General features: G+C 42.5%; 1 pseudogene; it reads left to right on the top strand.

Moving 5' to 3' along the window:
* The window catches only part of LOC141073986 (uncharacterized), a 74,554-nt pseudogene that overhangs the window by 14,257 nt on the left and 34,197 nt on the right, over positions 1-26,100 (top strand).

Raw genomic sequence — 26,100 nt, 5'->3', positions numbered from 1 at the left:
TGTAGAGAATGAATTCAATCCCTGTATGTGTTTCCTCCAGATCTATCCAGTAAGAGGACAACACCAGAGAGATGTCCCCGTCCTCTTCTTCCACAGGACTGTAAGCAAGAAGATCCCAATGTTCCTCAGGATCATCAGGTAGATGGAGAAGGTGTCAGGAGATCTCCTCTATGATGTGTAGACAGCTGTGAAGGTCTTGTGCTCAGTCTTGCTGTATCTACCAGTGTTATATGTTTTATACTTGTGTAATGAGAACGGTGGAGATGGCAGGATTAGAGCTGATCATAGATGGGACTTCTCCATCTGTCTGTGACTTTTACAATATTTGTTTCAGGGTGAAGATCTGACCCATATTAATACTACAGAGACATATGTGAGAGAAGATGAGTGGTGTAAAGAGGAGATTCCCACATATGACTACCCAGGTGAGTTGTAACCACTGAATGCAGAGAAGTCACAGATTCCTCTCGGTCACCGGCTGTGGCTGCTTTATCGGTGTGGTAGTCCTGCCGTATTACCATGATCACCATTTTGCCTCTAGACCACAACATTCTCCTCCACCCAAAACTGTTCAAATGACTTTGGGCATTGAAAGCCCTTTTCTATAGAACTTACAACCTGGAGGATCCGCCTAACCCCTGGGATTAGTGTGAGGGTGATTCCTTAAAGCGAGATCTATATGATTGCTTGTACCTGACCCAATAGAGGCCGAGTGCGCGCTTCAAGAGTCACACTGAACACAGAGTTAGATGTCTACTCCTTTCTCAGCAAAGGCTTGCACACAACTGAAGTTTATTCTTATGACAGAGAGACAGGAAATGGGTGTCACACAATCTTCTGAGTAGCCAGTGTCAGTCTATGATAGGTCCATTTCATCTTCACTTCCATATATGGTATCCAGTATCTCAGCTTCTGCATTCCAAGGATTCCTTCCAGGGTGTTGTCTGAAGACACAGATGCCATCTTGGTACACCATATCTGAACTGACTTATGTAAGGGTTAATAATTTCATCAGCCATTCTCTCCTTCACATTAGGAGACGCTGACCGTTACCTGCCCAGCTCTGTAACTATAAAGCCAAATGACAGCGTACGTAGAATGTGCTGACAAGATAGGAAATCACTTGAATAAAAATCTTATGCTGGGCCTGTAAGAGAAAGCGGAGGGTAATGATGCTGTTGGCTTCCTAGATCCCTGAGATCTTATCGGATGAATCTTCTCTCCCTTCTGTGCTGCTGAATGTCTCATGGTCCCTACAAGACCAGGTCCAGTCTTTCTGGCCAATCTTCCCTTTTATGAGCGACACCAGTAAATGTGCAGTGAGGCCAAGTGTGAATTTCTGTCCAATAACCGCAGAGTTTCCCTTTATCCTGACTTTTCAATTTGTATTAAAACCAACTAACTTCCAGGAGGATTGTGATAATCTCCAGGACAAACATTCCACCTGTGCCATGATAGATCTCTAAGCTGTGCGTGGCTGATGGCTGTAATATACATTTATTCCCGCCTGCAGGAGATGTGTTGGCTCCAGCCCTGGTGTCATGGATTCACTCCACGTCATAAATTACACTGTTTCTGATCCTAAGGAATTGAGATTACTGCACAATCTCTCCTGAAATGGGGAGCAATATTATTTCTCTAATCTTCTGCTCAGGATCCATAGTAGCTCCAATGGTCCACCATAAATGAGGGCTACTCTGGTTTACTGTTGTGTAATCTGTATTTGTAGTTTTCAGTTAATGAGATTCTCGTGCTCTGGGGCGGGGCTGTGGGCGGGGCTTTATGTGGTGCTCTGATTACATATTCATCTATATTGGCTTATGACAGGTCGCTGATCCCTCACTGACCTGCCCCCCATTATTACATAATAATAATAATAATAATAATGTTTATATAGCGCCAACATATTCCGCAGCGCTTTACAGTTTAACAGTTTCAAAACACAAGTCATAAGTAACAATGTTAACAATACAATAATTAAAGCAAAATAAGACGACCCTGCTCGTGAGAGCTTACAATCTACAATGAGGTGGGGGAGATACAGAGTACAGGTGTGTATTTACAATGGTGTATTTACAATGATGGTCCAACCATCTTGTGGGATTGAGGGATGGATGGAGATAGTGAATGGGATACACACGCACACTTACACATACAATGACTTTGATTAGTGAACGTGATAGGCCGCTCTGAACAAATGTGTTTTAACCCCTTCACCCCCAAGGGTGGTTTGCACGTTCATGACCGGGCCAATTTTTACAATTCTGACCACTGTACCTTTATGAGGTCATAACTCTGGAACGCTTCCATGGATCCCGGTGATTCTGACATTGTTTTCTCGTGACATATTGTACTTCATGTTAGTGGTAAAATTTCATTCAAATAACTTGCGTTTATTTGTGAGAAAAACGGAAATTTGGCAAAAATTTTGAAAGTTTCGCAATTTTCCAACTTTGAATTTTTATGCCCTTAAATCACAGAGATACGGCACACAAAAAACTTGATAACTAACATTTCCCACATGTTTACTTTACATCAGCACAATTTTGGAACCAAAATTTTTTTTTGTTAGGAAGTTATAAGGGTTAAAAGTTGACCAGCGATTTCTCATTTTTACAACACCATTTTATTTTTAGGAACACATCACATTTGAAGCCACTTTGAGGGGTCTATATGATAGAAAATACCCAAAAGTGACACCATTCTAAAAACTGCACCCCTTAAGGTGCTCAAAACCACATTCAAGAAGTTTATTAACCCTTTAGGTGCGTCACAGGAATTTTTTTGAATATTTAAAAAAAAATGAACATCTAACTTTTTTTCAGGTTCAATTTTTTTTATTTTACCAAGGGTAACAGGAGAAATTGGACTGCAAAAGTTATTGTGCAATTTGTCCTGAGTACGCTGATACCTGATTGGTGGGGGGGGGAATAACTGTTTCGGCGCATGGCAGAGCTCAGAATGGAAGGAGCGCCGTTTGACTTTTTCAATGCAAAATTGGCTGGAATTCAGATCGGACGCCATGTCACGTTTGGAGAGCCCCTGATGTACCTAAACAGTGGAAACCCCCCGCAAGTGACCCCATTTTGGAAACTAGACCCCCTAAGGAACTTATCTAGATATGTGGTGAGAACTTTGAACCCACAAGGGCTTTACAGAAGTTTATAATGTACAGCGGTACAATTTAAAAATCATATTTTTTCCACAAAAATGATCTTTTCACCCCAATTTTTATTTTCCCAAGGGTAACAGGACCCTAAAAGTTATTGTGCAATTTGTCCTGAGTACGCTGATACCCCACATGTGGGGGTAAACCACTATTTGGGCGCATGGCAGAGCTCGGAAGGGAAGCAGCGCCATTTGACGTTTTTGGCTGGAATTGAGATCGGACACCATGTCACGATTGGAAAACCCCTGATGTACCAAAACAGTGGAAAACCCCCACAAATGACACCATTTTGTAAACTAGACCCCCCAAGGAACTTATCTAGATGTGTGGTGAGCACTTTGAACCCCCCAGTGCTTCACAGAAGTTTATAACGCCCGGGCGTGAAAATAAAAAATTCGTATTTTTTCCACACACATGATCTTTTAGTCCCCATTTTTTTTATTTTCCCAAGGGTAACAGGAGAAATTGGACCCCAAAAGGTGTTGTCCAATTTGTCCTGAGTATGCTGATACCCCATATGTGGGAGAAAACTACTGTATGGACACACCTCGGGGCTCGGAAGGGAAAGTGACGTTTTGGAATGCAGACATTGATGGAATGGTCTGCGGGTGTCATGTTGCCTTTGGAGAGCCCCTGATGTACCTGAACAGTGGAAACCCCCCACAAATGACCCCATTTTGGACACTAGACCCTCCACGGAACTTATCTAGATGTGTGGTGAGCACTTTGAACCCCCAAGTGCTTCACAGAAGTTTATAACGCTCGGACGTGAAAATAAAAAAATCATTTTTTCCCCCAATTTTTTATTTTCCTAAGGGTAACAGGAGAAATTGGACCCCAAAAATTGTTTTGCAATTTGTCCTGAGTAGGCTGATACCCTACATGTGGGGGTAAAACACTGTTTGGGCGCATGGCAGAGCTTGGAAGGGAAGGAGCACCATTTGACTTTTTCAACTCAGAATTGGCTGGAATTGAGATCAGACGCCATGTTGCATTTGGAGAGCCCCTGATGTGCCCAAACAATGGAAACCCCCAATTCTAACTCCAACCCGAACCCCAACACACCCCTAACCCTAATCTCAGCCCTAGCCCTAACCCCTAGCCCTAACCCTAATGGAAAAATGGAAATAAATACTATTTTTTATTTTATTATTTTTCCCTAACTAAGGGGGTGATAACGGGGGATTTGATTTACTATTTATGGCGGTTTTTATATTTGGCAGCTGTCGCACGCTAAAGGACGCTTTTTATTGTAAAAATAGTTTTTGCATCACCACGTATTGAGAGCTATAATTTTTCCGTCTTTTGACCCACCGAGTCATGTGAGGTCTTATTTTTTGCGGGACGAGTTGACGTTTTTATTGGTACCATTTTCGGGCCATGACATTTTTTGATCGCTTTTTATTCCGATTTTTGGGACGCAGAATGAACAAAAACCAGCGTTTCATGAATTTCTTTTGGGGGAGTGCGCTTACACCGTTCCGCGTGCGGTAAAATTGATAAAGCGGTTTTATTCTTCTGGTCAGTACGGTTAAAGCGATACCTCATTTAGGTCTTTTTTTATGTTTTTGTCGGTTTTATGCAATGAAAACTATTTTATATAAAAAATAATTATTTTTGCATCGCTTTATTCTGCGAGCTATAACTTTTTTATTTTTTCGCTGATGATGCTGTGTGGCGGCTCGTTTTTTGCGGGACAAGATGACGTTTTCAGCGGTACCATGGATATTTATATGCGTCTTTTTGATCGCGCGTTATTACACTTTTTGTTTGGAGGTATGATAATAAATCATTATTTTTTGCTTCGTTTTTTTTTATTTTTTAAGGGGTTCGCTAAAGGGGTTAACTAATGGGACAGTTTTATAGGGCGGGTCGTTACGGACGCGGCGATATCTAATATGTGTACTTTTATTGTTTTTTTTTTTTTTTATTTCCAAAAAATGGATTTATTTGGGGGAATATTTTTTTTTTTCTAATTTATTTGGCAATTTTTTTTTTAATCATTTTAACACTTTTTTTTAATTTTTTTTTTAACTTTATTAAATAGTCCCAGGTGGGATATCACTGTCCTGTGACAGATCAGCATTAAGGATGGACTGGAGAGGGGATAGTAGAGTAACGGAGAGGCCAATTAATAGAGCATTGCAGTAATAATAATCTTTATTTTTTATATAGCGCTAACATATTCCGCAGCGCTTTACAGTTTGCACACATTATCATCACTGTCCCCAATGGGGCTCACAATCTAAATTCCCTATCTTTGCAATGTGGGAGGAAACCTGAGTACCTGGAGGAAACCCACGCAAACACAGGGAGAACATACAAACTCCTTACAGATGTTGCTATCCACTGAGCCACCATGCTGCCCATAATGCAGGCGGGAGTGGATCAATGCTACAGTGAGGGTTTTTGTTGTTTCCATGGTGATAAGGCGGATTCTAGAGATGTTCTTTAGGTGTAAGCGGCAATAGCGGGCATGAGATTGTATATGGGATGTGAAGGAGAGATTGGTGTCAAACAACACCCAGACAGCGCACCTGCTCCCGTGGCGTTATTATGGTGCCACCCACGAGAGGGAAATGTCAGATTTAGGGAGATTAGTAGACGGCAGGAGCAGAAGAATTTCCGTTTTTGAGAGGTTGAGTTTCAGATAGAGAACGGACATGATGTTGGAGACTGCGGACAGACAGTCACTGGAGTTCTGTAGTACAGCGGGGCTAAGGTGGGGGGATGACATGTATAATTGTGTGTCATCAGCATAAAGATGTTACTGAAAGACAAATCTGCTGATGGTTTGTCCAATTGGGGTGGTGTAGAGGGAGAAGAGAAGAGGGCCAAGGACTGAGCCCTGAGGTACCCTGACATTGAGAGGAAGAGGAGATGACGTGGAGCCAGAGAACAAAACTCTGAAGGAGCAGTCGGAAAGATAGGAAGAGAACCAGGAGAAAGCAGTGTCCTAAATGCCCAGTGATTGGAGCCTAGAGAGTAGGAGACGGTGATCAGCAGTGTCGAAAGATGCAGAAAGGTCGAGAAGAATGAGCAGAGAGTGGTGACCATTGCGTTTTGCTGTCAGAAGGTCATTGGTCACTTTGAGTGCATTTTAAGTCAAATGTAGGGGCGGAAGCCGGACTGTGAAGAGTCTAGGAGGAAGTGAGTGGAGAGGTAATGGGTAAGCCGGGAGTAGACTAGGCGCTGCAAAAGTTTAGAGATGAAGTGGAGATTGGAGACTGGTCTGTAGTTAGTGCAGGATTGGTTGAGAGCGGGTTTCTTTAGTAATGAAGTAACGATGGCTTGTTTGAAGGAGGATGGGAAAATGCCCGAGGAGAGGTTAAAGATTGTAGTTAGGTGAGTTGTGATGACTGGAGAGAGAGACTGGAGGAGATGTGAGGGAATGGGGTCGGTCGTGCATGTAGTCGGACGAGAAGAAGACAGGAGTCTGGAGACTTCTTCTGTGATGGGATCAAATGTGGAAAGTGAGCCATGGGAATCACAGCACTTGGTGGTTGGGTGCAGATTTCCTGATGGATATTATCTATTTTTTCTGTAAAGTGGGAGGCCAGGTCATCAGCACAAATGTCTGTGATAGGGGCTTGTGCTTTTGTCCTGAGGAGGGAGTGAAAGGTGTCAAAATGTTTCTTGGGGTTGTTGGCTAGTGAGGAGATCAGGGTGGTGAAGAAGTTCTGTTTGGCGAGGTAAAGGGCAGCGTTATAGGTTCTTAACATAAATTTGAAGTGGATGAAGTCTTCTGGTGTGCAGGTTTTTCTCCATAGGCGTTCAGCACTCCTAGAGCATCGCTGGAGAAGTTGAGTTTGCGATGTGAGCCAGGGTTGTTTTACTCTGTGTTTGGAAGTTCTGAGGGTGAGGGGCGCTACTTGGTCAAAGGTGCTTCTAAGAGTGTCGTAGTGATGAACAGCCAGATCAGTACAGGAAAAAGAGGAGATTGGGGACAGTGATGAGTGTAGTCTCTTATAGACGCTACTACGCAGGCGCCGCCATCGCCGGTGATAATTTGCTGGATGTAATTTTTTTTCTAAGCCTCACAATAGCCACAATATTATAGGCATTATCACCAATAATATCAATGCTATTATATGCATTATGTAATAATGGGGGCAGATCAGTGAGGGATCAGCGACCTGTCATAAGCCAATACAGATGAACATGTAATCAGAGCACCACATAAGTCTCATTGACAGTTACAGGAATCGTTTGATCGCAGTGATTGCCTCAAAAGGTTGTGCAACAAAATATTAACCCTTTCATGCCAGAGCCTGTTTTTGCCTTTGTGACCAATTTTTTCAGCTCTGACCAGTGTCACTCTATGAGGTCATAACTCTAAAATGCTTCAATGAATCCTGGTGATTGTGAGACTGTTTTCTTGTGACATATTGTACTTTATGATAGTGGTAACATTTATTTGATATGACTTGCCTTTATTTGTTAAAAAAAGGAAACTTGACAAAAATTTTGAAAATTTTGCAATATTCACATTTTTTTATGCTCTTAAATCAGAGAGTCATATAGCACAAAATAGTTAATAAATTAACATTTCCCACATGTCTACCATCAGCACAATTTTGGAAACAATTTTCTTTTGTTAGGAGATTATAAGGGTTAAAAGTTGACCAGCGATTTCTCATTTTTACAACAAAATTTACTAAACCATTTTTTCAGGGACCACCTCACATTTGAAGTGTTTGGGGGGTCAATATGACAGAAAATACCCAAAAGTGTCACCATTCAAAAAACTGCACCCCTCAACGTGCTCAAAACCACATTCAAGAAGATTATTAACCCTTCAGGTGCTTCACAGGAATGAATGGAATGTGGAAGGAAAAAATAAACATTTCTATAACAAGAAATTTCCTTTAGACCTAGTTTTTTTTACTTTCGCAAGGGTAACAGGAGAAAATGGATTATACATTTTGTTTTGCAATTTCTCCTGAGCATGCCGATGATACCCCATATGTGGGGGAAATCTACTGTTTGGGCACACTGCAGGGCTGAGAAGGGATGGCGCGCCATTTAACTTTTTGAATGTAAAATATGCTGGAATAATTAGCGGTTGCCATGTCGTGGTTGGAGAGCCCCTGATGTGTGTAACCAGTGGAAACCCACAACAAGTGACCCCATTTTGGAAACTAGACCCCCCCAAGGAAATGTGTGATGGGCGTTTTGAGCTTCCAAGTGCTTCTTAGAAGTTAATTACGTAGAGCCGTGAAAATAAAAAGTCATGTTTTTTCCACAAAAAATGATCTTTTCACCCTCCATTTTTTTTCCAAAGGGTAACAGGAGAAATTGGACCCCAAAAGTTGTAGTGTTATTTGTCATTGGTGTGCGCCAATGCAAGAGCACTAGGGACAGCACTAGTACTGGTCATTGTTCCCTGAGTTGGAGACATTTCTCCAGAAGCGCTATTTCTCCTTTTTGTTGTACTGGTCCTTGTGTGTGAGGATGGACCAGAATCACTGCTCATTTCTGATCTATTACTGTTGCTGCTACTAAAGCCCTCAAAATCCACATCGCCATCTGACACTGCACTTTCTTCACTGTCAGAACATAAAAGTGCATAAGCCTCCTCTGCACTATAAAACTGACGGGCCATTTTAACCATTTAACCCTAACAGTAACCCTAACTTTAGTCTGACTTTAGCCTAACAGTAACCCTAACAATAACCCTTACTTTAGCCTAACAGTAACCCTAACTATTGTATTAACTGTAACCTGCCTTATCTGTTTTTCCATTGACAGATGAAGTGAATGCCATTACTCCAGATATATCATCATCCATTCACAGCAAAGATCTGTCATCTGATCCTATGAAACAGGTCCCATCTTCTGATTCATTATTGACTACTAAGGAAAATCAAAGTCACAAAAGAGGCATTAAAACACAAACTGCTCCTAAAGCAAAGAAGTCATATTCATGTTCACAATGTGGGAAATGTTTTAACCACAAAGGGAATCTTGATGCACACCAAAAAACCCACACAGGAGAGAAGCCTTTTTCATGTTCAGAATGTGGGAAAAGTTTTATAAATACATCAAATCTTATTGCACATCAGAGAACTCACACAGGGGAGAAGCCTTTTTCATGTTCAGAATGTGGGAAATGTTTTAATCGGAAATCGGTTCTTAATAGACACCAGAGAACTCACACAGGGGAGAAGCCTTTTTCCTGTTCAGAATGTGGGAAATGTTTTAATAATAAATCCTATTGTGTTAAACACCAGAGAATTCACACAGGGGAGAAGCCTTTTTCCTGTTCAGAATGTGGGAAATGTTTTAACAATAAATCACATTGTGTTGAACACCAGAGAATCCACACAGGAGAGAAGCCTTTTTCATGTTTAGAATGTGGGAAATGTTTTGGACAGAAATCATGTTTTCTTTCCCACAAGAGAACTCACACAGGGGAGAAGCCTTTTTCATGTTCAGAATGTGGGAAATATTTTGCACACAAAGCACATTTTGTTGCCCACCAGAGAACTCACACAGGGGAGAAACCTTTTTCATGTTCAGAATGTGGGAAATGTTTTACTCAGAATTCAAGTCTTGTTACACATCAGAGAATTCACAGAGAAGAGAAGCCATATTCATGTTCAGAATGTGGGAAATGTTTTAACCGGAAATCACAATTGGTTGATCACCATAGAACTCACACAGGTGAGAAGCCTTTTTCCTGTTCAGAATGTGGGAAATGTTTTAACCACAAAGGGACTCTTATTATTCACCATAGAACTCACTCAGGGGAGAAGCCTTTTTCCTGTTCAGAATGTGGGAAATGTTTTAAGCACAAAGGGACTCTTATTATTCACCATAGATCTCACACAGGGGAGAAGCCTTTTTCCTGTTCAGAATGTGGGAAATGTTTTAACCAGAAATGGTATCTTGATGAACACCAAAGAACTCACAAAGGAGAAAAGCCTTTTTCATGTTTAGAATGTGGGAAATGTTTTACTCAGAATTCAACTCTTGTTACACATCAGAGAATTCACACAGCAGAGAAGCCATATTCATGTTCAGAATGTGGGAAATGTTTTAACCGGAAATCACATTTGGTTGAACACCATAGAACTCATACAGGGGAGAAGCCTTTTTCCTGTTCAGAATGTGGGAAATGTTTTACTCAGAATTCAACTCTTATTGCACATCAGAGAATTCACACAGCAGAGAAGCCATATTCATGTTCAGAATGTGGGAAATGTTTTAACCGAAAATCACAATTGGTTAATCACCATGGAACTCACACAGGAGAGAAGCCTTTTTCCTGCTAATGTGGGAAATATTTTAACCAGAAAGCGCTTCTTGTTAGACATCAGAGCAGTCACACAGAGGAGAAACCTTTTTCATTTTCTTAATGTGGGAAATGTTTTACTTGGAAATCAACTGTTAATAAACATCAGAGATGTCACATAGGGGAGAAGTCTTTTTTGTGTTCATAATGTTGGAATAGTTTTAGCCAAAATTGAATCTTCTTAAATGGGTTGTCTCTTGTCATTCCTCATGTTTGCTGACAAAAGGATAAAACTAAGTTTTATTAATTCCAAATATAAAACTATACCCATAATTCATCCCCTGAAGGTTAGTCAATAGGTGACTAAAAGAAAAAACATGTACCCCACAGTTCAGTACAGTACATAGGGTGAGGTGATGTATACACACTCTCCAAGACTCTCATTTCTATGGGTTTCGTCGTCCTCACCAAAGGCGACTCATCAGGAGACTATTTAATATTGACCTATATTCAAGTGAGACTAGACAAAAAAACTAAAATCATGTATCATGTGATCTGAAACAGTCAGAAAACTAGCCCCATATTGGCAGATCCCAGACCTCACACTATATACTGTGTAAGTTTATAAGCCCCTCCAGTGTCAGGAATAGATAGTATGTGACAATACAGTATAATTCTTGTGTTTTTCTCCTATAGGGACTGCCCTAGTTTTGTAATGTAACTGCTGTTAATTAGTAGTGCAGACAAATTGTCCTAGACTAAACTCAGTCTTCAGACGGCCCAATATGTACCACTCAGGGAAAACGTACCTGCTCCAAAGATCATTAGCAGCTTCTAACTAATGGCCATGCTGCGGTCTGTCAGGGAATGAGTGCAATATCGTTATACAGACTAGGGATATGTGCAATCATAATGTCTGGGAGATCTGTGCCATTATTTAGTATGAATATGGAAATTATCTCTGAAAGGTAAGTGTTCCCTGAGTGGTATATACGGTATTTTCACATACTATCTATTCCTGACTCTGGAGGGGCTTATAAACTTACACAGTATATAGTGTGAGGTCTGGGATCTGCCAATATGGGGCTAGTTTTCTGACTGTTTTGGATAACATGATACATGATTTTAGGGTTTTCTTCATCTAGTCCCGCTTGAATATAGTTCAATATCAAATAGTCTCCTGATGAATGAATGAATCCAATGAATATTCATTTCTGTTATGTAGCGGCACACGTGACCGCTGGCAGCAGCAGGAAGCCAGTGGCTGACACTGCGCGCTACTGAAGAACAATGAATACTCACCGCTATCTCTGATGAACAGTCCCGGTGAGCACTCCGGCAGCTGTGCAAATAACGCTATAACAACGCATTCCCATGCAATCCTATGGGAGTCCGCAATTGCTGTGCCCATGCCTTGGATTTTTTCGCTGTGGAATTGCATTGCGGTAAAATCCGCACCATGTCCATTAATTTTGCGGAATCTCGGCGATTCCGCTGCTATAGGATTGCATTGAAACGCTCACTTTACACATGTGGCTATGCCCACTATACGTAAAGTGAGTGCTTCATGTGCGGATGGTACCCAGGGTCTGGAGGAGACTTTCCTCCATGCCCTGTGTACCATATTCCTGTAAAAAAAAAATAGAATTAAAATAAAAAAAAATGGTTATATTTACCCTCTGTCGGCCCCCGGAGTCCTCCCGGCCCTCAGCCATGCTGCCAGCAACTCCTGTTCCCAGGGATGCATTGCGCGAATGACCTTTGTGACGTCACGGTTGCGTGACAGCTACGTCATCAGAGGTCATTCACGCAATGCATCCCTGGGAACGGAAGTTGCTGGCAGCGTCGCTAAGGACCGGGAGGACTTTGGGGGCCAACAGAGGGTAAGTATACACATATTTTTTTCTTATTTTTAACATTCTATCTTTTACTACTGATGCTGCATAGGCAGCATCAATAGTAAAAAGTTGGTCACACTTGTCAAGCACTATGCTTGACAAGTGGGACCAACCTGTTTATCACTTTTTCAAGCGATGCTTCAAATCGGTTGGAAAGCGCTAGCATTATGGACGCTAAAAACGCTTGCAAAATGCTTGTGTTTTGCCGGAAAACGCTTGCAAATTCCGCATGCATTTTACCCACTGCAGGGAGTTGTGGAAATGCTGCAGACAATTTTGCAGCATTTCTGCAGCGTGGGCACATAGCCTAAAACAATTGCTGGCATCGGAGCAGGACGCTGTGAGGGAGCCCTGGGTAGGTAAGTGTAATTTTTTTTTAATATTTTCTGATGGGGCCCTGCATACTAGGATGAGATGGGGGCCCTGCATACCAGGATAAGGATGGGGGCCCTGCACACCAGGATAGGGATGGGGCTATCATACTAGCATAGGGATGAGGGCGATCATTCCTGCCAGGATAGGGATGAGTGATCCATGCATACTAGGTAAGGATGAGATGGCCATGTGTATCAGGATGGGAGTGAAGGGACCATATATACCAGGATAGGGGATATTAAGTACAGAGTTGACCACATTTTTTGCGTTAATTTTTTTCCTAATTTCCTGCTCTAAAACCTAGGTGCGTCTTATCGTCCAAAAAATACGGTATATATTTTTTTTTTCAGTGAACTCATTCCTCATGTTTGGCCTCATTAAGATAAAAACATTCATACTCCGCTGGCGTGCCGGCTCCACTTCAGCGGTGTCGAGACTCACTGTCCCGAGGCTTATGTGAGGTTCTCACATCACACGAGCCCTGCACCCAATCAGCGGCAGCTTCACTGTTCCTTCCTTCGGACGTAGGTGGGGACAGTGACGTCAGCGCTGATTGGGCACAGGGCTCACATGATGTAAAAACCTCAAAAGAGACCCAAGAACACAAGTGCCAACACCGCTGAAATGGAGCCACCATGGGAGGTTTGTGTAAGTGTTTTTATTTTTAACAGGACCAAACATGAGGAATGAGAAGGGGTTGTCCAACTAGTTGTCAACCTTTTTATCAAAAATCCCACACAGGGAAAAGTCATTATTATACCGAGAGTGTGAGAAATGAATTACAGGTAAATCGCATTTTGTTGACCTTCAAAAATAACTCAGATGAGAAGAACCTATATATATTATTCACAGATTGTACAAAAACATGATGCACGCGGCGTGCGTTCAAGGATGGAATATTATATGGGAGTTTTATAGAATAAATTCAAGATGAGAATATTATATGGGAGTTTTATAGAATAAATTCAAGGTGAGAATATTATATGGGAGTTTTACAGGATAAATTCAAGGTGAGAATATTATATGGGAGTTTTATAGGATAAATTCAAGGTGAGAATATTATATGGGAGTTTTATAGGATAAATTCAAGGTGAGAATATTATGGGAGTTTTATAGGATAAATTCAAGGTGAGAATATTATATGGGAGTTTTACAGGATAAATTCAAGGTGAGAATATTATATGGGAGTTTTATAGGATAAATTCAAGGTGAGAATATTATATGGGAGTTTTATAGGATAAATTCAAGGTGAGAATATTATGGGAGTTTTATAGGATAAATTCAAGGTGAGAATATTATATGGGAGTTTTACAGGATAAATTCAAGGTGAGAATATTATATGGGAGTTTTATAGGATAAATTCAAGGTGAGAATATTATATGGGAGTTTTATAGGATAAATTCAAGGTGAGAATATTATATGGGAGTTTTATAGGATAAATTCAAGGTGAGAATATTATATGGGGGCTTTATAGGATAAATTCAAGGTGAGAATATTATATGGGAGTTTTACAGGATAAATTCAAGGTGAGAATATTATATGGGAGTTTTATAGGATAAATTCAAGGTGAGAATATTATATGGGAGCTTTATAGGATAAATTCAAGGTGAGAATATTATATGGGAGTTTTATAGGATAAATTCAAGGTGAGAATATTATATGGGAGTTTTATAGGATAAATTCAAGGTGAGAATATTATATGGGAGTTTTATAGGATAAATTCAAGGTGAGAATATTATTTGGGAGTTTTACAGGATAAATTCAAGGTGAGAATATTATATGGGAGTTTTATAGGATAAATTCAAGGTGAGAATATTATATGGGAGTTTTATAGGATAAATTCAAGGTGAGAATATTATATGGGAGTTTTATAGGATAAATTCAAGGTGAGAATATTATATGGGAGTTTTACAGGATAAATTCAAGGTGAGAATATTATATGGGAGTTTTATAGGATAAATTCAAGGTGAGAATATTATATGGGAGTTTTATAGGATAAATTCAAGGTGAGAATATTATATGGGAGCTTTAGAGGATAAATTCAAGGTGAGAATATTATATGGGAGTTTTATAGGATAAATTCAAGGTGAGAATATTATATGGGAGTTTTATAGGATAAATTCAAGGTGAGAATATTATATGGGAGTTTTATAGGATAAATTCAAGGTGAGAATATTATATGGGAGTTTTATAGGATAAATTCAAGGTGAGAATATTATATGGGAGCTTTAGAGGATAAATTCAAGGTGAGAATATTATATGGGAGTTTTACAGGATAAATTCAAGGTGAGAATATTATATGGGAGTTTTATAGGATAAATTCAAGGTGAGAATATTATATGGGAGTTTTATAGGATAAATTCAAGGTGAGAATATTATATGGGAGTTTTATAGGATAAATTCAAGGTGAGAATATTATATGGGAGCTTTATAGGATAAATTCAAGGTGAGAATATTATATGGGAGTTTTACAGGATAAATTCAAGGTGAGAATATTATATGGGAGTTTTATAGGATAAATTCAAGGTGAGAATATTATATGGGAGTTTTATAGGATAAATTCAAGGTGAGAATATTATATGGGAGTTTTATAGGATAAATTCAAGGTGAGAATATTATATGGGAGTTTTACAGGATAAATTCAAGGTGAGAATATTATATGGGAGTTTTACAGGATAAATTCAAGGTGAGAATATTATATGGGAGTTTTATAGGATAAATTCAAGGTGAGAATATTATATGGGAGTTTTATAGGATAAATTCAAGGTGAGAATATTATATGGGAGATTTATAGGTTAAACCAAATACCAACAGAAAATAATCGACCCAAAACAAACATTTATCGGTAAAAAGAACTCTTTATTAGGTAAAGTATAAAAGAATTGCGCCATTTTCCAATACCCGTCACATCTCCATTTTTATCGGTCGTCCATGACAGCACCACCTGAGAGAGGGGATCCGCCCTTCAGGAACAGGAAACCTACAGATACAAAAGGGCGGCACCTCTCCCACGCATCAGTTGGTTTCCTGTTCCTAGAGGACGGGACTTCCTTCAGATCGTCCATCATGGAGTCGTCGAGGGATTCCCAGGCCGGCTGACCGACTCAGGTAGCAGGGGGATCTCCTACCTCGGTCAAGCTCGGGGTACCTGGAAGCGCCACGGTGGGGCTGGGTAGGTCGCCACGGCAGTGGTTAGAGCAGGCGGAGCAAAGGGTCCGGTGGACAGCCGTCTCCAGAATGCGGGCACCAGGTATGTATGCAGGCCCCTCCTGATGCATTTTCCCCCGGGGTCCGGTCTCAAACCCCCTCCGGCCAGGTCGGCGGTTGCGTCCGGTCGCCAAGCGCAGGCTGGCGCGCATGGGGGCGGCGGGCATACCGGAGCCGGGGGCGCCGTGCCGGCTCCTTTCCGCGCGCTCCCGCGGCCTCTGACGCGCGGCGGAAGTGACGCGGTGGAAGGGGCGGGGCCGGGAACGCCAAAACCGGAAGTCGGGTGCCGGCCGACTTCCTAGTGTGCGCCGCGTGTGCGCCGCGATCCGGGGGGACGCGCGGTACCCGAGGCGGTGGGGGGGACGGTTCATGCGGGGGAAGGTCGCGGGAGGGTTCCTGGGGGAGGTGCCGCGCCAGTGCCCTGCTGACCGGATACTGGGAGGCCTTAAAGGGCAGGAGGTGATGCTGCCGGGGTGCTTCTGAAGGCCCAGCGATGGATGACAGAACCCCCATAGAGCAGCAGGACGTGCAGGAGCACCCACAGAAGGAGGCCTCGGTGAAGCCTCATACGAGTGGAAGCGGACGAGTGAGCAGAGCCGCAGAAGTTCCTCCAGTCTAAAGGATTCCCCCTGCCTCCCTCCGTGATCCGGTACCTGCCTCATCTGCATGGGTAAGAGATCTCCGTGAATGTACCCTGATGCAGTGTTCCCTTATGCTGGTTTCGCAGGGGAGGAAAGCTACAGTAAAACAGAAGCACAGGGAATGTGCGCTCTGTAGTTGCCCCTTACCAGACGGCCACCCCAAAAGACTATGTCAGCCATGTGTGCGACAGACGGTAGGGGTTGGAAAGGGACGGGGGCCCAGGCATAGACTGACAGGCCCTTGCACTCTCCCCCATCCTTACAGGGACAGAGATGAAAGCCCTATCTAAAAGGGACTCTTCTAGGGGGAGAGAATTTAGTTTCTCAGGGTCGGAGTCCTCAGCTGCCCCTAGGAACAATTACTCCACGGATTCCCCGGCCTCCACTTCATCCTCTTCGGATGAAGACTCAAGCCGATTCTGCTTCCCATTAGACCAGATGGACAAGCTAGTTAAAGCAATAAGGTCCACCATGGCAGTAGCAGACTCAAAGCCAGCACAAGGGAGTCCCTAGAGTGGTGGCTAGAAAAGGATAATTTGTCCAGAGGGGTTCCCTGGGAGTGTGACATATCCCCCATAGTCACTACGGATGCTAGCCCTTCCGGTTGGGGGGCTCATATGGGTGAAGTCCTAGTCCAGGGCCTATGGGACCATCACCAGATAAAAATGTCATCTAATTTGAAAAGAACTGACAGCAGTAGAGCAGGCAGCTAAGAAGTTACTTATGTATCTGCAGGGCCATCATGTGCGAGTGTTCTCCGACAATTAGGTCACAGTGGCTTGTGTCAACCACCAAGGTGGGACTCGTTCCAAACCCCTGAGGAATGTGGCAGAACGGTTGTTCCAACTAGCAGAACAGCCATTCTAAGCTGAATGTGCATGCCCTCGTCAGAGCGCAGCCGTTAAGCAGCTTGAGGCCGGGCCAGTACCGGCATGGGAGACTGGCTGGGAATCCCTTGTCCTGTTGACATAAATGCCGCAACCTACTAAAACAAGGAGAATGGTCCCTAAACAATTCAATCTTCGACCTGATTATACAAAAATGGAGACAGCCAGAGGTAGATCTCTTCGCCACCAAGGAAATTAAGACTATTCTGCTCCCAAAATCCCAGAGAGAACCCCCTGGCGGTAGATGCCTTTCTGATAAAGCGGGACTTCAGGCTAGCATACGCCTTCCCTCCCCTATAGCTACTACCCTTGGTGTTGAGAAAAATCAAGAGAGACAGAGCAAGGGTCATAGTCATTGCTCCATTTTTGCCCAGGAGGGCATGGTTCTCATGCCTCAGGACCATGTCGGTGTCCGATCCTTGGGTTCTTCCGGACATCCCGGATCTCCTATCCCACGGCCCAGTCTTCCACCCTCAGGTGGCTGGCCTACATCTGACGGCGTGGAGTTTGAGCGGGCACTCTTAAAAGAAAAAGACTTCTCCCCAGACTTGATTAACACCCTACTTAAGAATAGGAAGGCCATTACTACCAGGATCTATGCTAGAATTTGGAAGAAGTTCCTGCAGCGCTCTGAAATAGTTGCTGGGGGTTCAACTCCAATAAATCAGATCTTAGAGTTTCTTCAGAAAGGTCTGGATATGGGACTTTCCACTAGTACTCTTAAAGTACAAGTATCAGCTTTGGGGGCTCTCTTTAGCTGCAACATCGCAGGTAATTACTGGATCCGTAGGTTCATTAAGGCAGCAGGTAGGTCCAGGCCAGTAGTGAAGGATAGATTCATGCCATGGGACTTGAATCTAGTCCTTACGGCCATGACGGAAGCTCCATTCGAACCTATTTCATCAGCTTCCATTAAAAATCTGTCCCTCAAAGTAGCCTTCCTGGTAGCTCTAACCTCAGCTCGCAGAGTAAGCGACATCCAGGCATTATTTAGGCGTCCTCCTTATATACAGGTTAGGACGGGTAATACTCAGACCTGATCCGGCGTACTTACCTAAAGTGGTTTCTAACTTTCATAGGACTCAGGAAATAGTCCTTCCATCCTTCCTCCCTAATCCAGCTAATGAGAAGGAAGAAAAACTACATACCCTGGATGTTAGGAATTGCCTCATAGAATATCTGGCAGCTACCGATCCTTGGAAGAAAGATAATGCCCTATTTATTTCCCACCAAGGCCCTAGGAAAGGTTGTAGAGTGTCAAAAAATACACTAGCCAGGTGGATTAGAGAAGCAATTTCTGTAGCATACACTTCAAAAGGCAGGTCTCCACCTGGGAAGCTGAGGTCGCATTCCACCAGAGCCATGGCGACCTCGTGAGCCGAGAGATCAGAAGTCTCCATCGACCAGATATGTAAGGCGGCTACTTGGTCCTCTCCGAGCACCTTTTATAGTCATTATAGGCTAGACCTGGGTGCTTCCACAGACCTCTCTTTTGGTATAAGGGTGCTGCAGGCTGTAGTCCCTCCCTAAATAGTTATTACTCTCTGTAATTCTCTCAGGTGGTGCTGTCATGGACGACCGACAAAGTCTTAGTTACTCACCGGTTAACGGTATTTTTCGGAGTCCATGACAGCACCCGTATATTCCCTCCCTTTTAGTCTATTTTGGGTGTGCACTCCTGCCTCTTATACGTACACGGGTAATTTAAATAGTCGTGTATAGTATTGTATATAAGTTATGTTATTAACCATTGTGGTCCTCTGTGCTCTGTAATCCAACTGATGCGTGGGAGAGGTGCCGCCCTTTTGTATCTGTAGGTTTCCTGTTCCTGAAGGGCGGATCCCCTCTCTCAGGTGGTGCTGTCATGGACTCCGAAAAATACCGTTAACCGGTGAGTAACTAAGACTTTCGTGATCTTGGGTTGGGTGAGGGATTATTTTTTACGTGCCGAGCTGACGTTTTTAATGACATTTTGGTGGAGATACAATTTTTTTTGAACACCCGTTATTTAATGCAATATTGTGGCAACCAGAAAAACGTAATTCTGGCGTTTTGATTTTTTTCTTGTTATGCTGTTTAGCGATCGGGTTAATTCTTTTTTATAGTGATAGATCAAGTGATTCTGAACACATCGATACCAAATATGTATATGTTTTCTTTTCTTTTTATTTTGAATGGGGTGAAAGGGGGGTGATTTGAACTTTTATATATTTTTTTTATATATTTTTAAAAACACTTTTTTCTTTTTTGTCATTGTAAGACATACAGCATTGTATGTTAATTAACCAGACGACTATTTTTAGCAAACAAAGAATAATAGAATGTTATCTGTATGTTGGCTTTCAAATTTAAGTGTTGATTTCTGGTTGGTCAAGAAAACAGACTTTTGTTTCTGTAAGCTGGTAATATTGACTTTTATTGTGCGCTCATCCTTGATCACTAGTGATGTTTGCTGATATGCTAATTATGCATTGTGTTATGGAGCCAGTTTGTTGGCTTCTAAAGCAGAGAGGGAAAAACTATGCAAATAGTTAAAATAATCAAGTAATGCTATAATAATCTCATCTCCATTCTTACCCTTTATGTAAATACTGAATGAGGGACACTTGTTAAGTCTAAAAATAGGTTACATGCCTCTGTATAAAGAGTAAAGAGACAGAGAGAAACAGCCAGAGAGATTCTGCCAAGACATCCATACATCCTAAAAGGACCAGAGACAGGACAGCAGACATTTTACATCATGGCTACATTATGAGGGACACGGATCTATCATTCTATAGGAAACAACCTAGGGGTTTTCAGCCTGGGTTAGAAGAATACAGGTCTGCTCTATTGACCATTGATAAACCATGGATATGTTTGGAGACGGGTTGTGATCCTCAGATCAATTGGCCTTGTACCTTGTATGGACTCAATGGACTGCCATCTTCCTACACTTGTTGTCACCTCCTCTCTGTGTGTGGGCCACAGGTGGAGTAACCGACCCTGGAAGATGAAGCCAGGTTGTGATACTCGGATCAACTGGCCTTGTATGGATTGTCATCTTCCTACGCTTGTCGTTACCTCCTCTCTGTGTGTGCCACAGGTGGGGTAGTGACCCTGGAAGATCTGTAGTCACAGCTGCTATTATCCCAGCGGGTCAGTGGAGGGTGAGACTCTGTAATGTGCCCCATCTTGGGTATTTTGCTGGGACTGTTCAATGTGTTATCTGCCTGTTTTGTGGTACAATAAAGCATTGCCCACACTGTTTTACCCTCACCCTGTGTTGTCTGAGTAGCATTTTGACCACGTTAAAATGACAGCGGGAGTTTGGCAGGACGATCTTTGGTCCATGTGGTTTCGGCTAGCGGACCGGAGCACCCACTACTTCCCCATGTCTCTACAGGCATGCTTCAATAGTGTCCATGGGAGATTAGAAGCTGCCATAACCCTATCGGCTCTGCTACATAGAGGCAATGACCAGATCTCCTGTGTGTAGCTCACTTGCTATGAGCGCCGACCATATTGTCAGCGCTCATAGGATCCAGCAATGGCAAAACCATAGAGGTCTTTTGGAGACCTCTAGCTGTCATGCCAACCCAAAGGTGACCCGCGATCACATGACAGGGTCACCAATGGGTGGAATTTCCGGTCCATCATGTGCCGGAAAAAAAACGTGGGCTCAGTGCTGGAGCCCACATCAAAGGGAGGGAGTCCGACATCAATGTACATTTACACCCAATGTCGGAAAGGGTTAAAGGGGATTGTTTTTACAGAGACAGAAGTGGTAATTAATCATGTATACATACAAATAATTACAGAAATACACAGCTTCTAATGGTAAATAGTATAGAGTTACCACAAGAAAATATAATTTGTGTAAACCATGTGTAGATATAAAAATTCAGGTAAATGTCAAATGTTGTAGCGCCATCTAGTGGCCATGTGCAAAAGTGCCATCATAGAGTAACATGTCTCCTAAGAGAGCGTCACTATCAAGGTAGAGATGAGATAAGTGCACCGTATTTATTGAGTATAAGATAAATCCATACATAGATATATGGAACCGGATTGTAGATCTGTCACTGGATATCAGTGTATAAGGGGAATAGATCCTGTGCACTTCCCAGGTCAATACGATTAGTCCCCAATACCCACAATTTTAAGCGTGTCCTGAAAACGCATTTATTCAGACTGGCCTATCGCCTCAACACATTAACCTAACCTATCCCTGTGTGGCAGAGCCAAAAGTTTTACCATAACCAGGTTCCCCGCATCATTCTCCCACATGCTTTATGCATCCATTAGCCCTCTGTGTCCGTACTGTCACACACCTAACATTATGGCTGGTCCATACAATCAGGGCAACTGTTACCACCCACCTTTCGTGTCTACCTCTTTCCTCATAGACTGTAAGCTTACGAGCAGGGCCCTCTTTCCTCTTGGTATTTGCTATAATCTGCTGTATGTGATTATTGTTATGCTGTAATGTCTATTGTCTGTACAAATCCCCTCTGAAATGTAAAGTGCTGCGGAATATGTCGGCGCTATAAAAATAAAATTTATTATTATTATTATTATTATTATTAAGGAGTTAAATTGAGTTCTGTCTATGTTGCATTTTCTTGTTGAATCTTATATTTTCTGTTCCCTTGAGAACCGAAACCAGATAACAGATAAATTCCTGTCTCTCAGCCTCCATGGCTTTCTCTGTGATTGAAACAAGCTGTGAAATCATTTTTATACTGCGCATGTCTGTAAATACTAAAATTCTTTGCTATAAAAGATGGAAGCCTAACTGATAAGCCAGAGGCGTCTTGGCAGGCATCCCGAGTTGTATCATACAGCTTGTGTCTGTGTAATTCTTCTCGACGGAGCTGATTTAATCAGAGACATATGGTGTCCTACACCCAAGAACATCGGTCCTTCGGGTGAAAGAAGTATCTGAAGGATCCCGACAGTTTCCTGGCGCCCGAACAGGGACCTGATATAGGCACCTCTCCAAGATTACCCGACCTCCGGACCACACCGGTTATTGATGATATTGTGAACAGCAGACCTAAACATCTGGCCAGGTAAGAGATCATTTTTCTCTTCTCTGCTCTTCATAATATATCATTTTAACTAAGGTCCGTATCAAGGGGAATCTAGTAGAGGAGGGGGCCGTAAAATCGGGTCTGTATAAGAACTCTGAGGAAATCGGGTGTGACATACATATGTAACTTTTGCTCGGATGAGAGGTTATTGCAGATTCTGCCTGTGTACTGCTATTTTTAGGAGAAGAACTGATGCAAATCATAACGGGTATGGTGATTGGACATTTGCAGGGACAATCCCAGACACAAACATAAGAAAGTTTCATTATGTCAAAAAGGGAGAACAGTGGTGGATATTGTTAGCATTAAATACACATATCCCATTGAGTAACACGTTGAGAGGTCAGACATTACGGAACCTAAGACTAGGTGAACAGTTCATACTACAAAGCCCAGACGGACAAGTTTTTCACAATAGACGGTTCCGCATTAGGAATCGAGGAGGTTGTTGAGTGACTACTTTGATTTGAAGGATTGTGGAAAGTAGAAAATAAGCTGCACAGTAGGTATCCGTTCAAAGAGTGGTGATATTGCCTAACTGGGTCATGTGACAGCGTCCTTTCGGGGAGGTCACCGCCTAAGCTTAAATCAACACCCTTTACGAATAAACCTTGTGACAGATAAGAGTATGATTGAATGAGCACAGGATCACAAAATAAGCCTGTGACAAGATATGACTGAAGAAACCCAGTGAATGGATATCCTGTTCACATCCCTGTGTGTTGTGGGAGTGCTTCTGTTTGCAGCATATATAGCATACAAGTACACGAAACACGTAGTACAAAGAGGAACAGAAACTCCAGTCTGTTAGCACCTTAGGAAGAAGGTAACGAGGTATAGTAGAGCTGAGTCTTGAGCTTACCCAATACACCACCTAAGGCGGGGGACTAACAGAAGGGATAAGTGATACAGGATAAGAAAATGGGAAACAGTCAGGGGAGAACAGCGGAAGAAGGAAAATTGCTATGTGAAATAATAAAAGATAGATGTGGAAGTAGTGCAGCAAAAGACTTAAAGGTGGTACTAAGAGTTTTTAAGCTAAAAGGTAAAGAAGCTTTAGACGAAGAAAAATGGAAGGAGATAAAAGACACAAAATCAGGAAGAATTGCAGACAACGGGTGGGGTGAACAGGTAGAGGCATGCATTAAAGTATCACAGGTCGCTAAGCGAGAAAACTGGGTGTATAATGAGAAAACAAAAAGATGGATACGCCCCAAAGAATTTAGCCCTGTGCCTGAGAAACAGGAACCACCACCCTATCCTGCCCCAACCCGTATAACAGCCCCACCTACAGTGCCGGTTATACCACCGTCCACCGGACTGTGCCCTGATGTACAATCACCATCTCCTGATAATGGCAATCCAGGATGGATTTGTAGTAATTGTGGTCAACAAAATCCAGACTGGAGAGATGCTTGCCTAGCCTGTGGAGCACCCCGTTATCACCACCCTAGCAGGTTAGCCCCTGTTAGGACTCAAACACGCCCTTTTAGGGAAGTAGATGAACAGGGTGTTACCCACACCAGACAGATTCAAACTAATCTTTATACTCCATGGTCTGCCCCAGAATGTATGTCATTATTGTCCAATGCTCCAGATCCAACTACCTTTCCTATGGGGTTTACCCGATACATAAGACAAGTACTGACCGTACACAGAGGGACCTGGTTGGATGGGGAAGACCTATGTAGATTAAAATTACCTATAACTACCCAAGGGGAGTTTTCACAGACTATTGGACCAAATAGACCCGCTGATAATGACCAAGAGGGTAATCCTCGAACTCAGGCTTCAAGAGAGCCCTTTTTAACTGCCCTTGACAATTTTATGCAGACAAAACAGAGACAGAGAGGTAACATGACAGCCATACCGCAGAAACCGGGACAATCAGTAACCGATTTCTTCCGGATATTGGAAACGGCTTTCCAAGATGAGGGTCTTGATACAAATAATGAGGGAGTATCAAGACTATTGGCAAAAGCCTTCATGGAAGGGTTACTCAAAGAAATACGAGATCCCCTGAAAATAAGCACCCCTGATTGGAGGTCAGTACCTGATGCCCATGGATTAAGACAAAAAGCTATGGGAATCGAATTAGATGTGCAGGAAAGGAAGAATGCACCACCAGCAAAAACAAGGGTAGCGGTGACCCAATTTGACAATCAAGGAAATCCAATCAGTGAGGTTAGGAGGAGAACTTTTACATGTCACTATTGTAAGAAGCCAGGTCATTTCCAGAGAGATTGCCGTAAGAGAAAAGCGGATAGAGAATCTCAGCCTAGAAGGGAGGAATCCACTGACTGACTAGGTGCAATTAGAATGCAACTTGACTCTAGGGAACCAGTAGTTAAAATCAAAGTCAACGGGAAAAAGGTACCCTTTCTAGTAGATACCGGAGCAACCTCTTCGGTGGTCAATGACAAGGTAATAACTCCAGATCTCCTTTCAGAATACTCAACCTTTGTTTCAGGATTTAGTGGGCAATCTAGCTTAATCCCTTTTAGCAAACCTCTGCCAGTTAAAATAGGACCTAAAATGTTCCTGAATAAGTTTTTATTTGTCAAAAGAGCACCTATTTGCCTATTAGGAGTAGATGTACTAAAGAAACTACAGGCAGATATCAAATTTGCAGAAGACGGTACAGTGCATCTTACTATCCCAGATGGGGATGAGGACACTCTTGAGGCTTGCATGATAATTCAAGCCCTTGAGTCACAAAGTCCTGATGACACTTGTGACACCACACCACATCCATGGGACCCAGCCTTAGATAAATTGCCCGACACCCTGTGGGCAAAAGGGAATGCAGATATTGGTTTACTTCCCGTATCCCCAGTTGTGGTGGAGGTACCCGTGGACACAAGGTTGCCTCAGCTGCGGCAGTATCCCATTAGTGCCCAACAAGAGGCTGCCATTGAAGCACAAGTCACTGATCTTGTAAACAACGGAGCATTGGTACCGATCAAATCACAAGCTAATACGCCATTGTTTCCTGTCAAAAAGAAAGGAGGACCGGGTGACGCTCCAAAATATCGCATGGTTCATGATCTGAGAGAAATAAATAAAATCCTTGTTCCTTTGACACCTGTAGTACCTAACCCACACACATTATTGGCAAAAATCCCTAGCCAATCGAAATGTTTTTCAGTAATTGATTTGTCAAACGCATTCTTCTCAGTACCTCTTCACAAAAACTGTTGGCACTTATTTGCTTTTACGTTTAAAGGCAAACAATATGCCTGGACCAGACTGCCACAAGGCATGCAGCATTCACCCACATTATATACACAAGCATTACAGTCTGTGTTGGCCGGTTGGCCACACCCACCTGACATTGCGCTCCTACAATACGTGGATGACCTATTGCTTTGTGCACCTGATGAGCCTAGCTGTAAAACCCATACGCTATCATTATTGATATTTTTATCAGACAATGGGTGTAAGGTCAACAGAGAGAAATTACAGTTCTGTCAACCAAAAGTTGTATTTTTAGGACATTGTCTGTCTCATGGTACCCGACACTTAACCAATGACAGAATCACAATTGTCCAACAGATGAAAGAACCAAAAACTCATAAGCAGTTGAGAGCATTTTTGGGCTTAGTTTCTTC

The sequence above is a fragment of the Dendrobates tinctorius genome, unplaced genomic scaffold, assembly GCF_039654945.1.
Source record: "Dendrobates tinctorius isolate UK_male_01 unplaced genomic scaffold, ASM3965494v1 ptg000321l, whole genome shotgun sequence".
NCBI lineage: Eukaryota > Metazoa > Chordata > Amphibia > Anura > Dendrobatidae > Dendrobates > Dendrobates tinctorius.
This window is presented reverse-complemented; position numbering and strand designations above follow the sequence as displayed.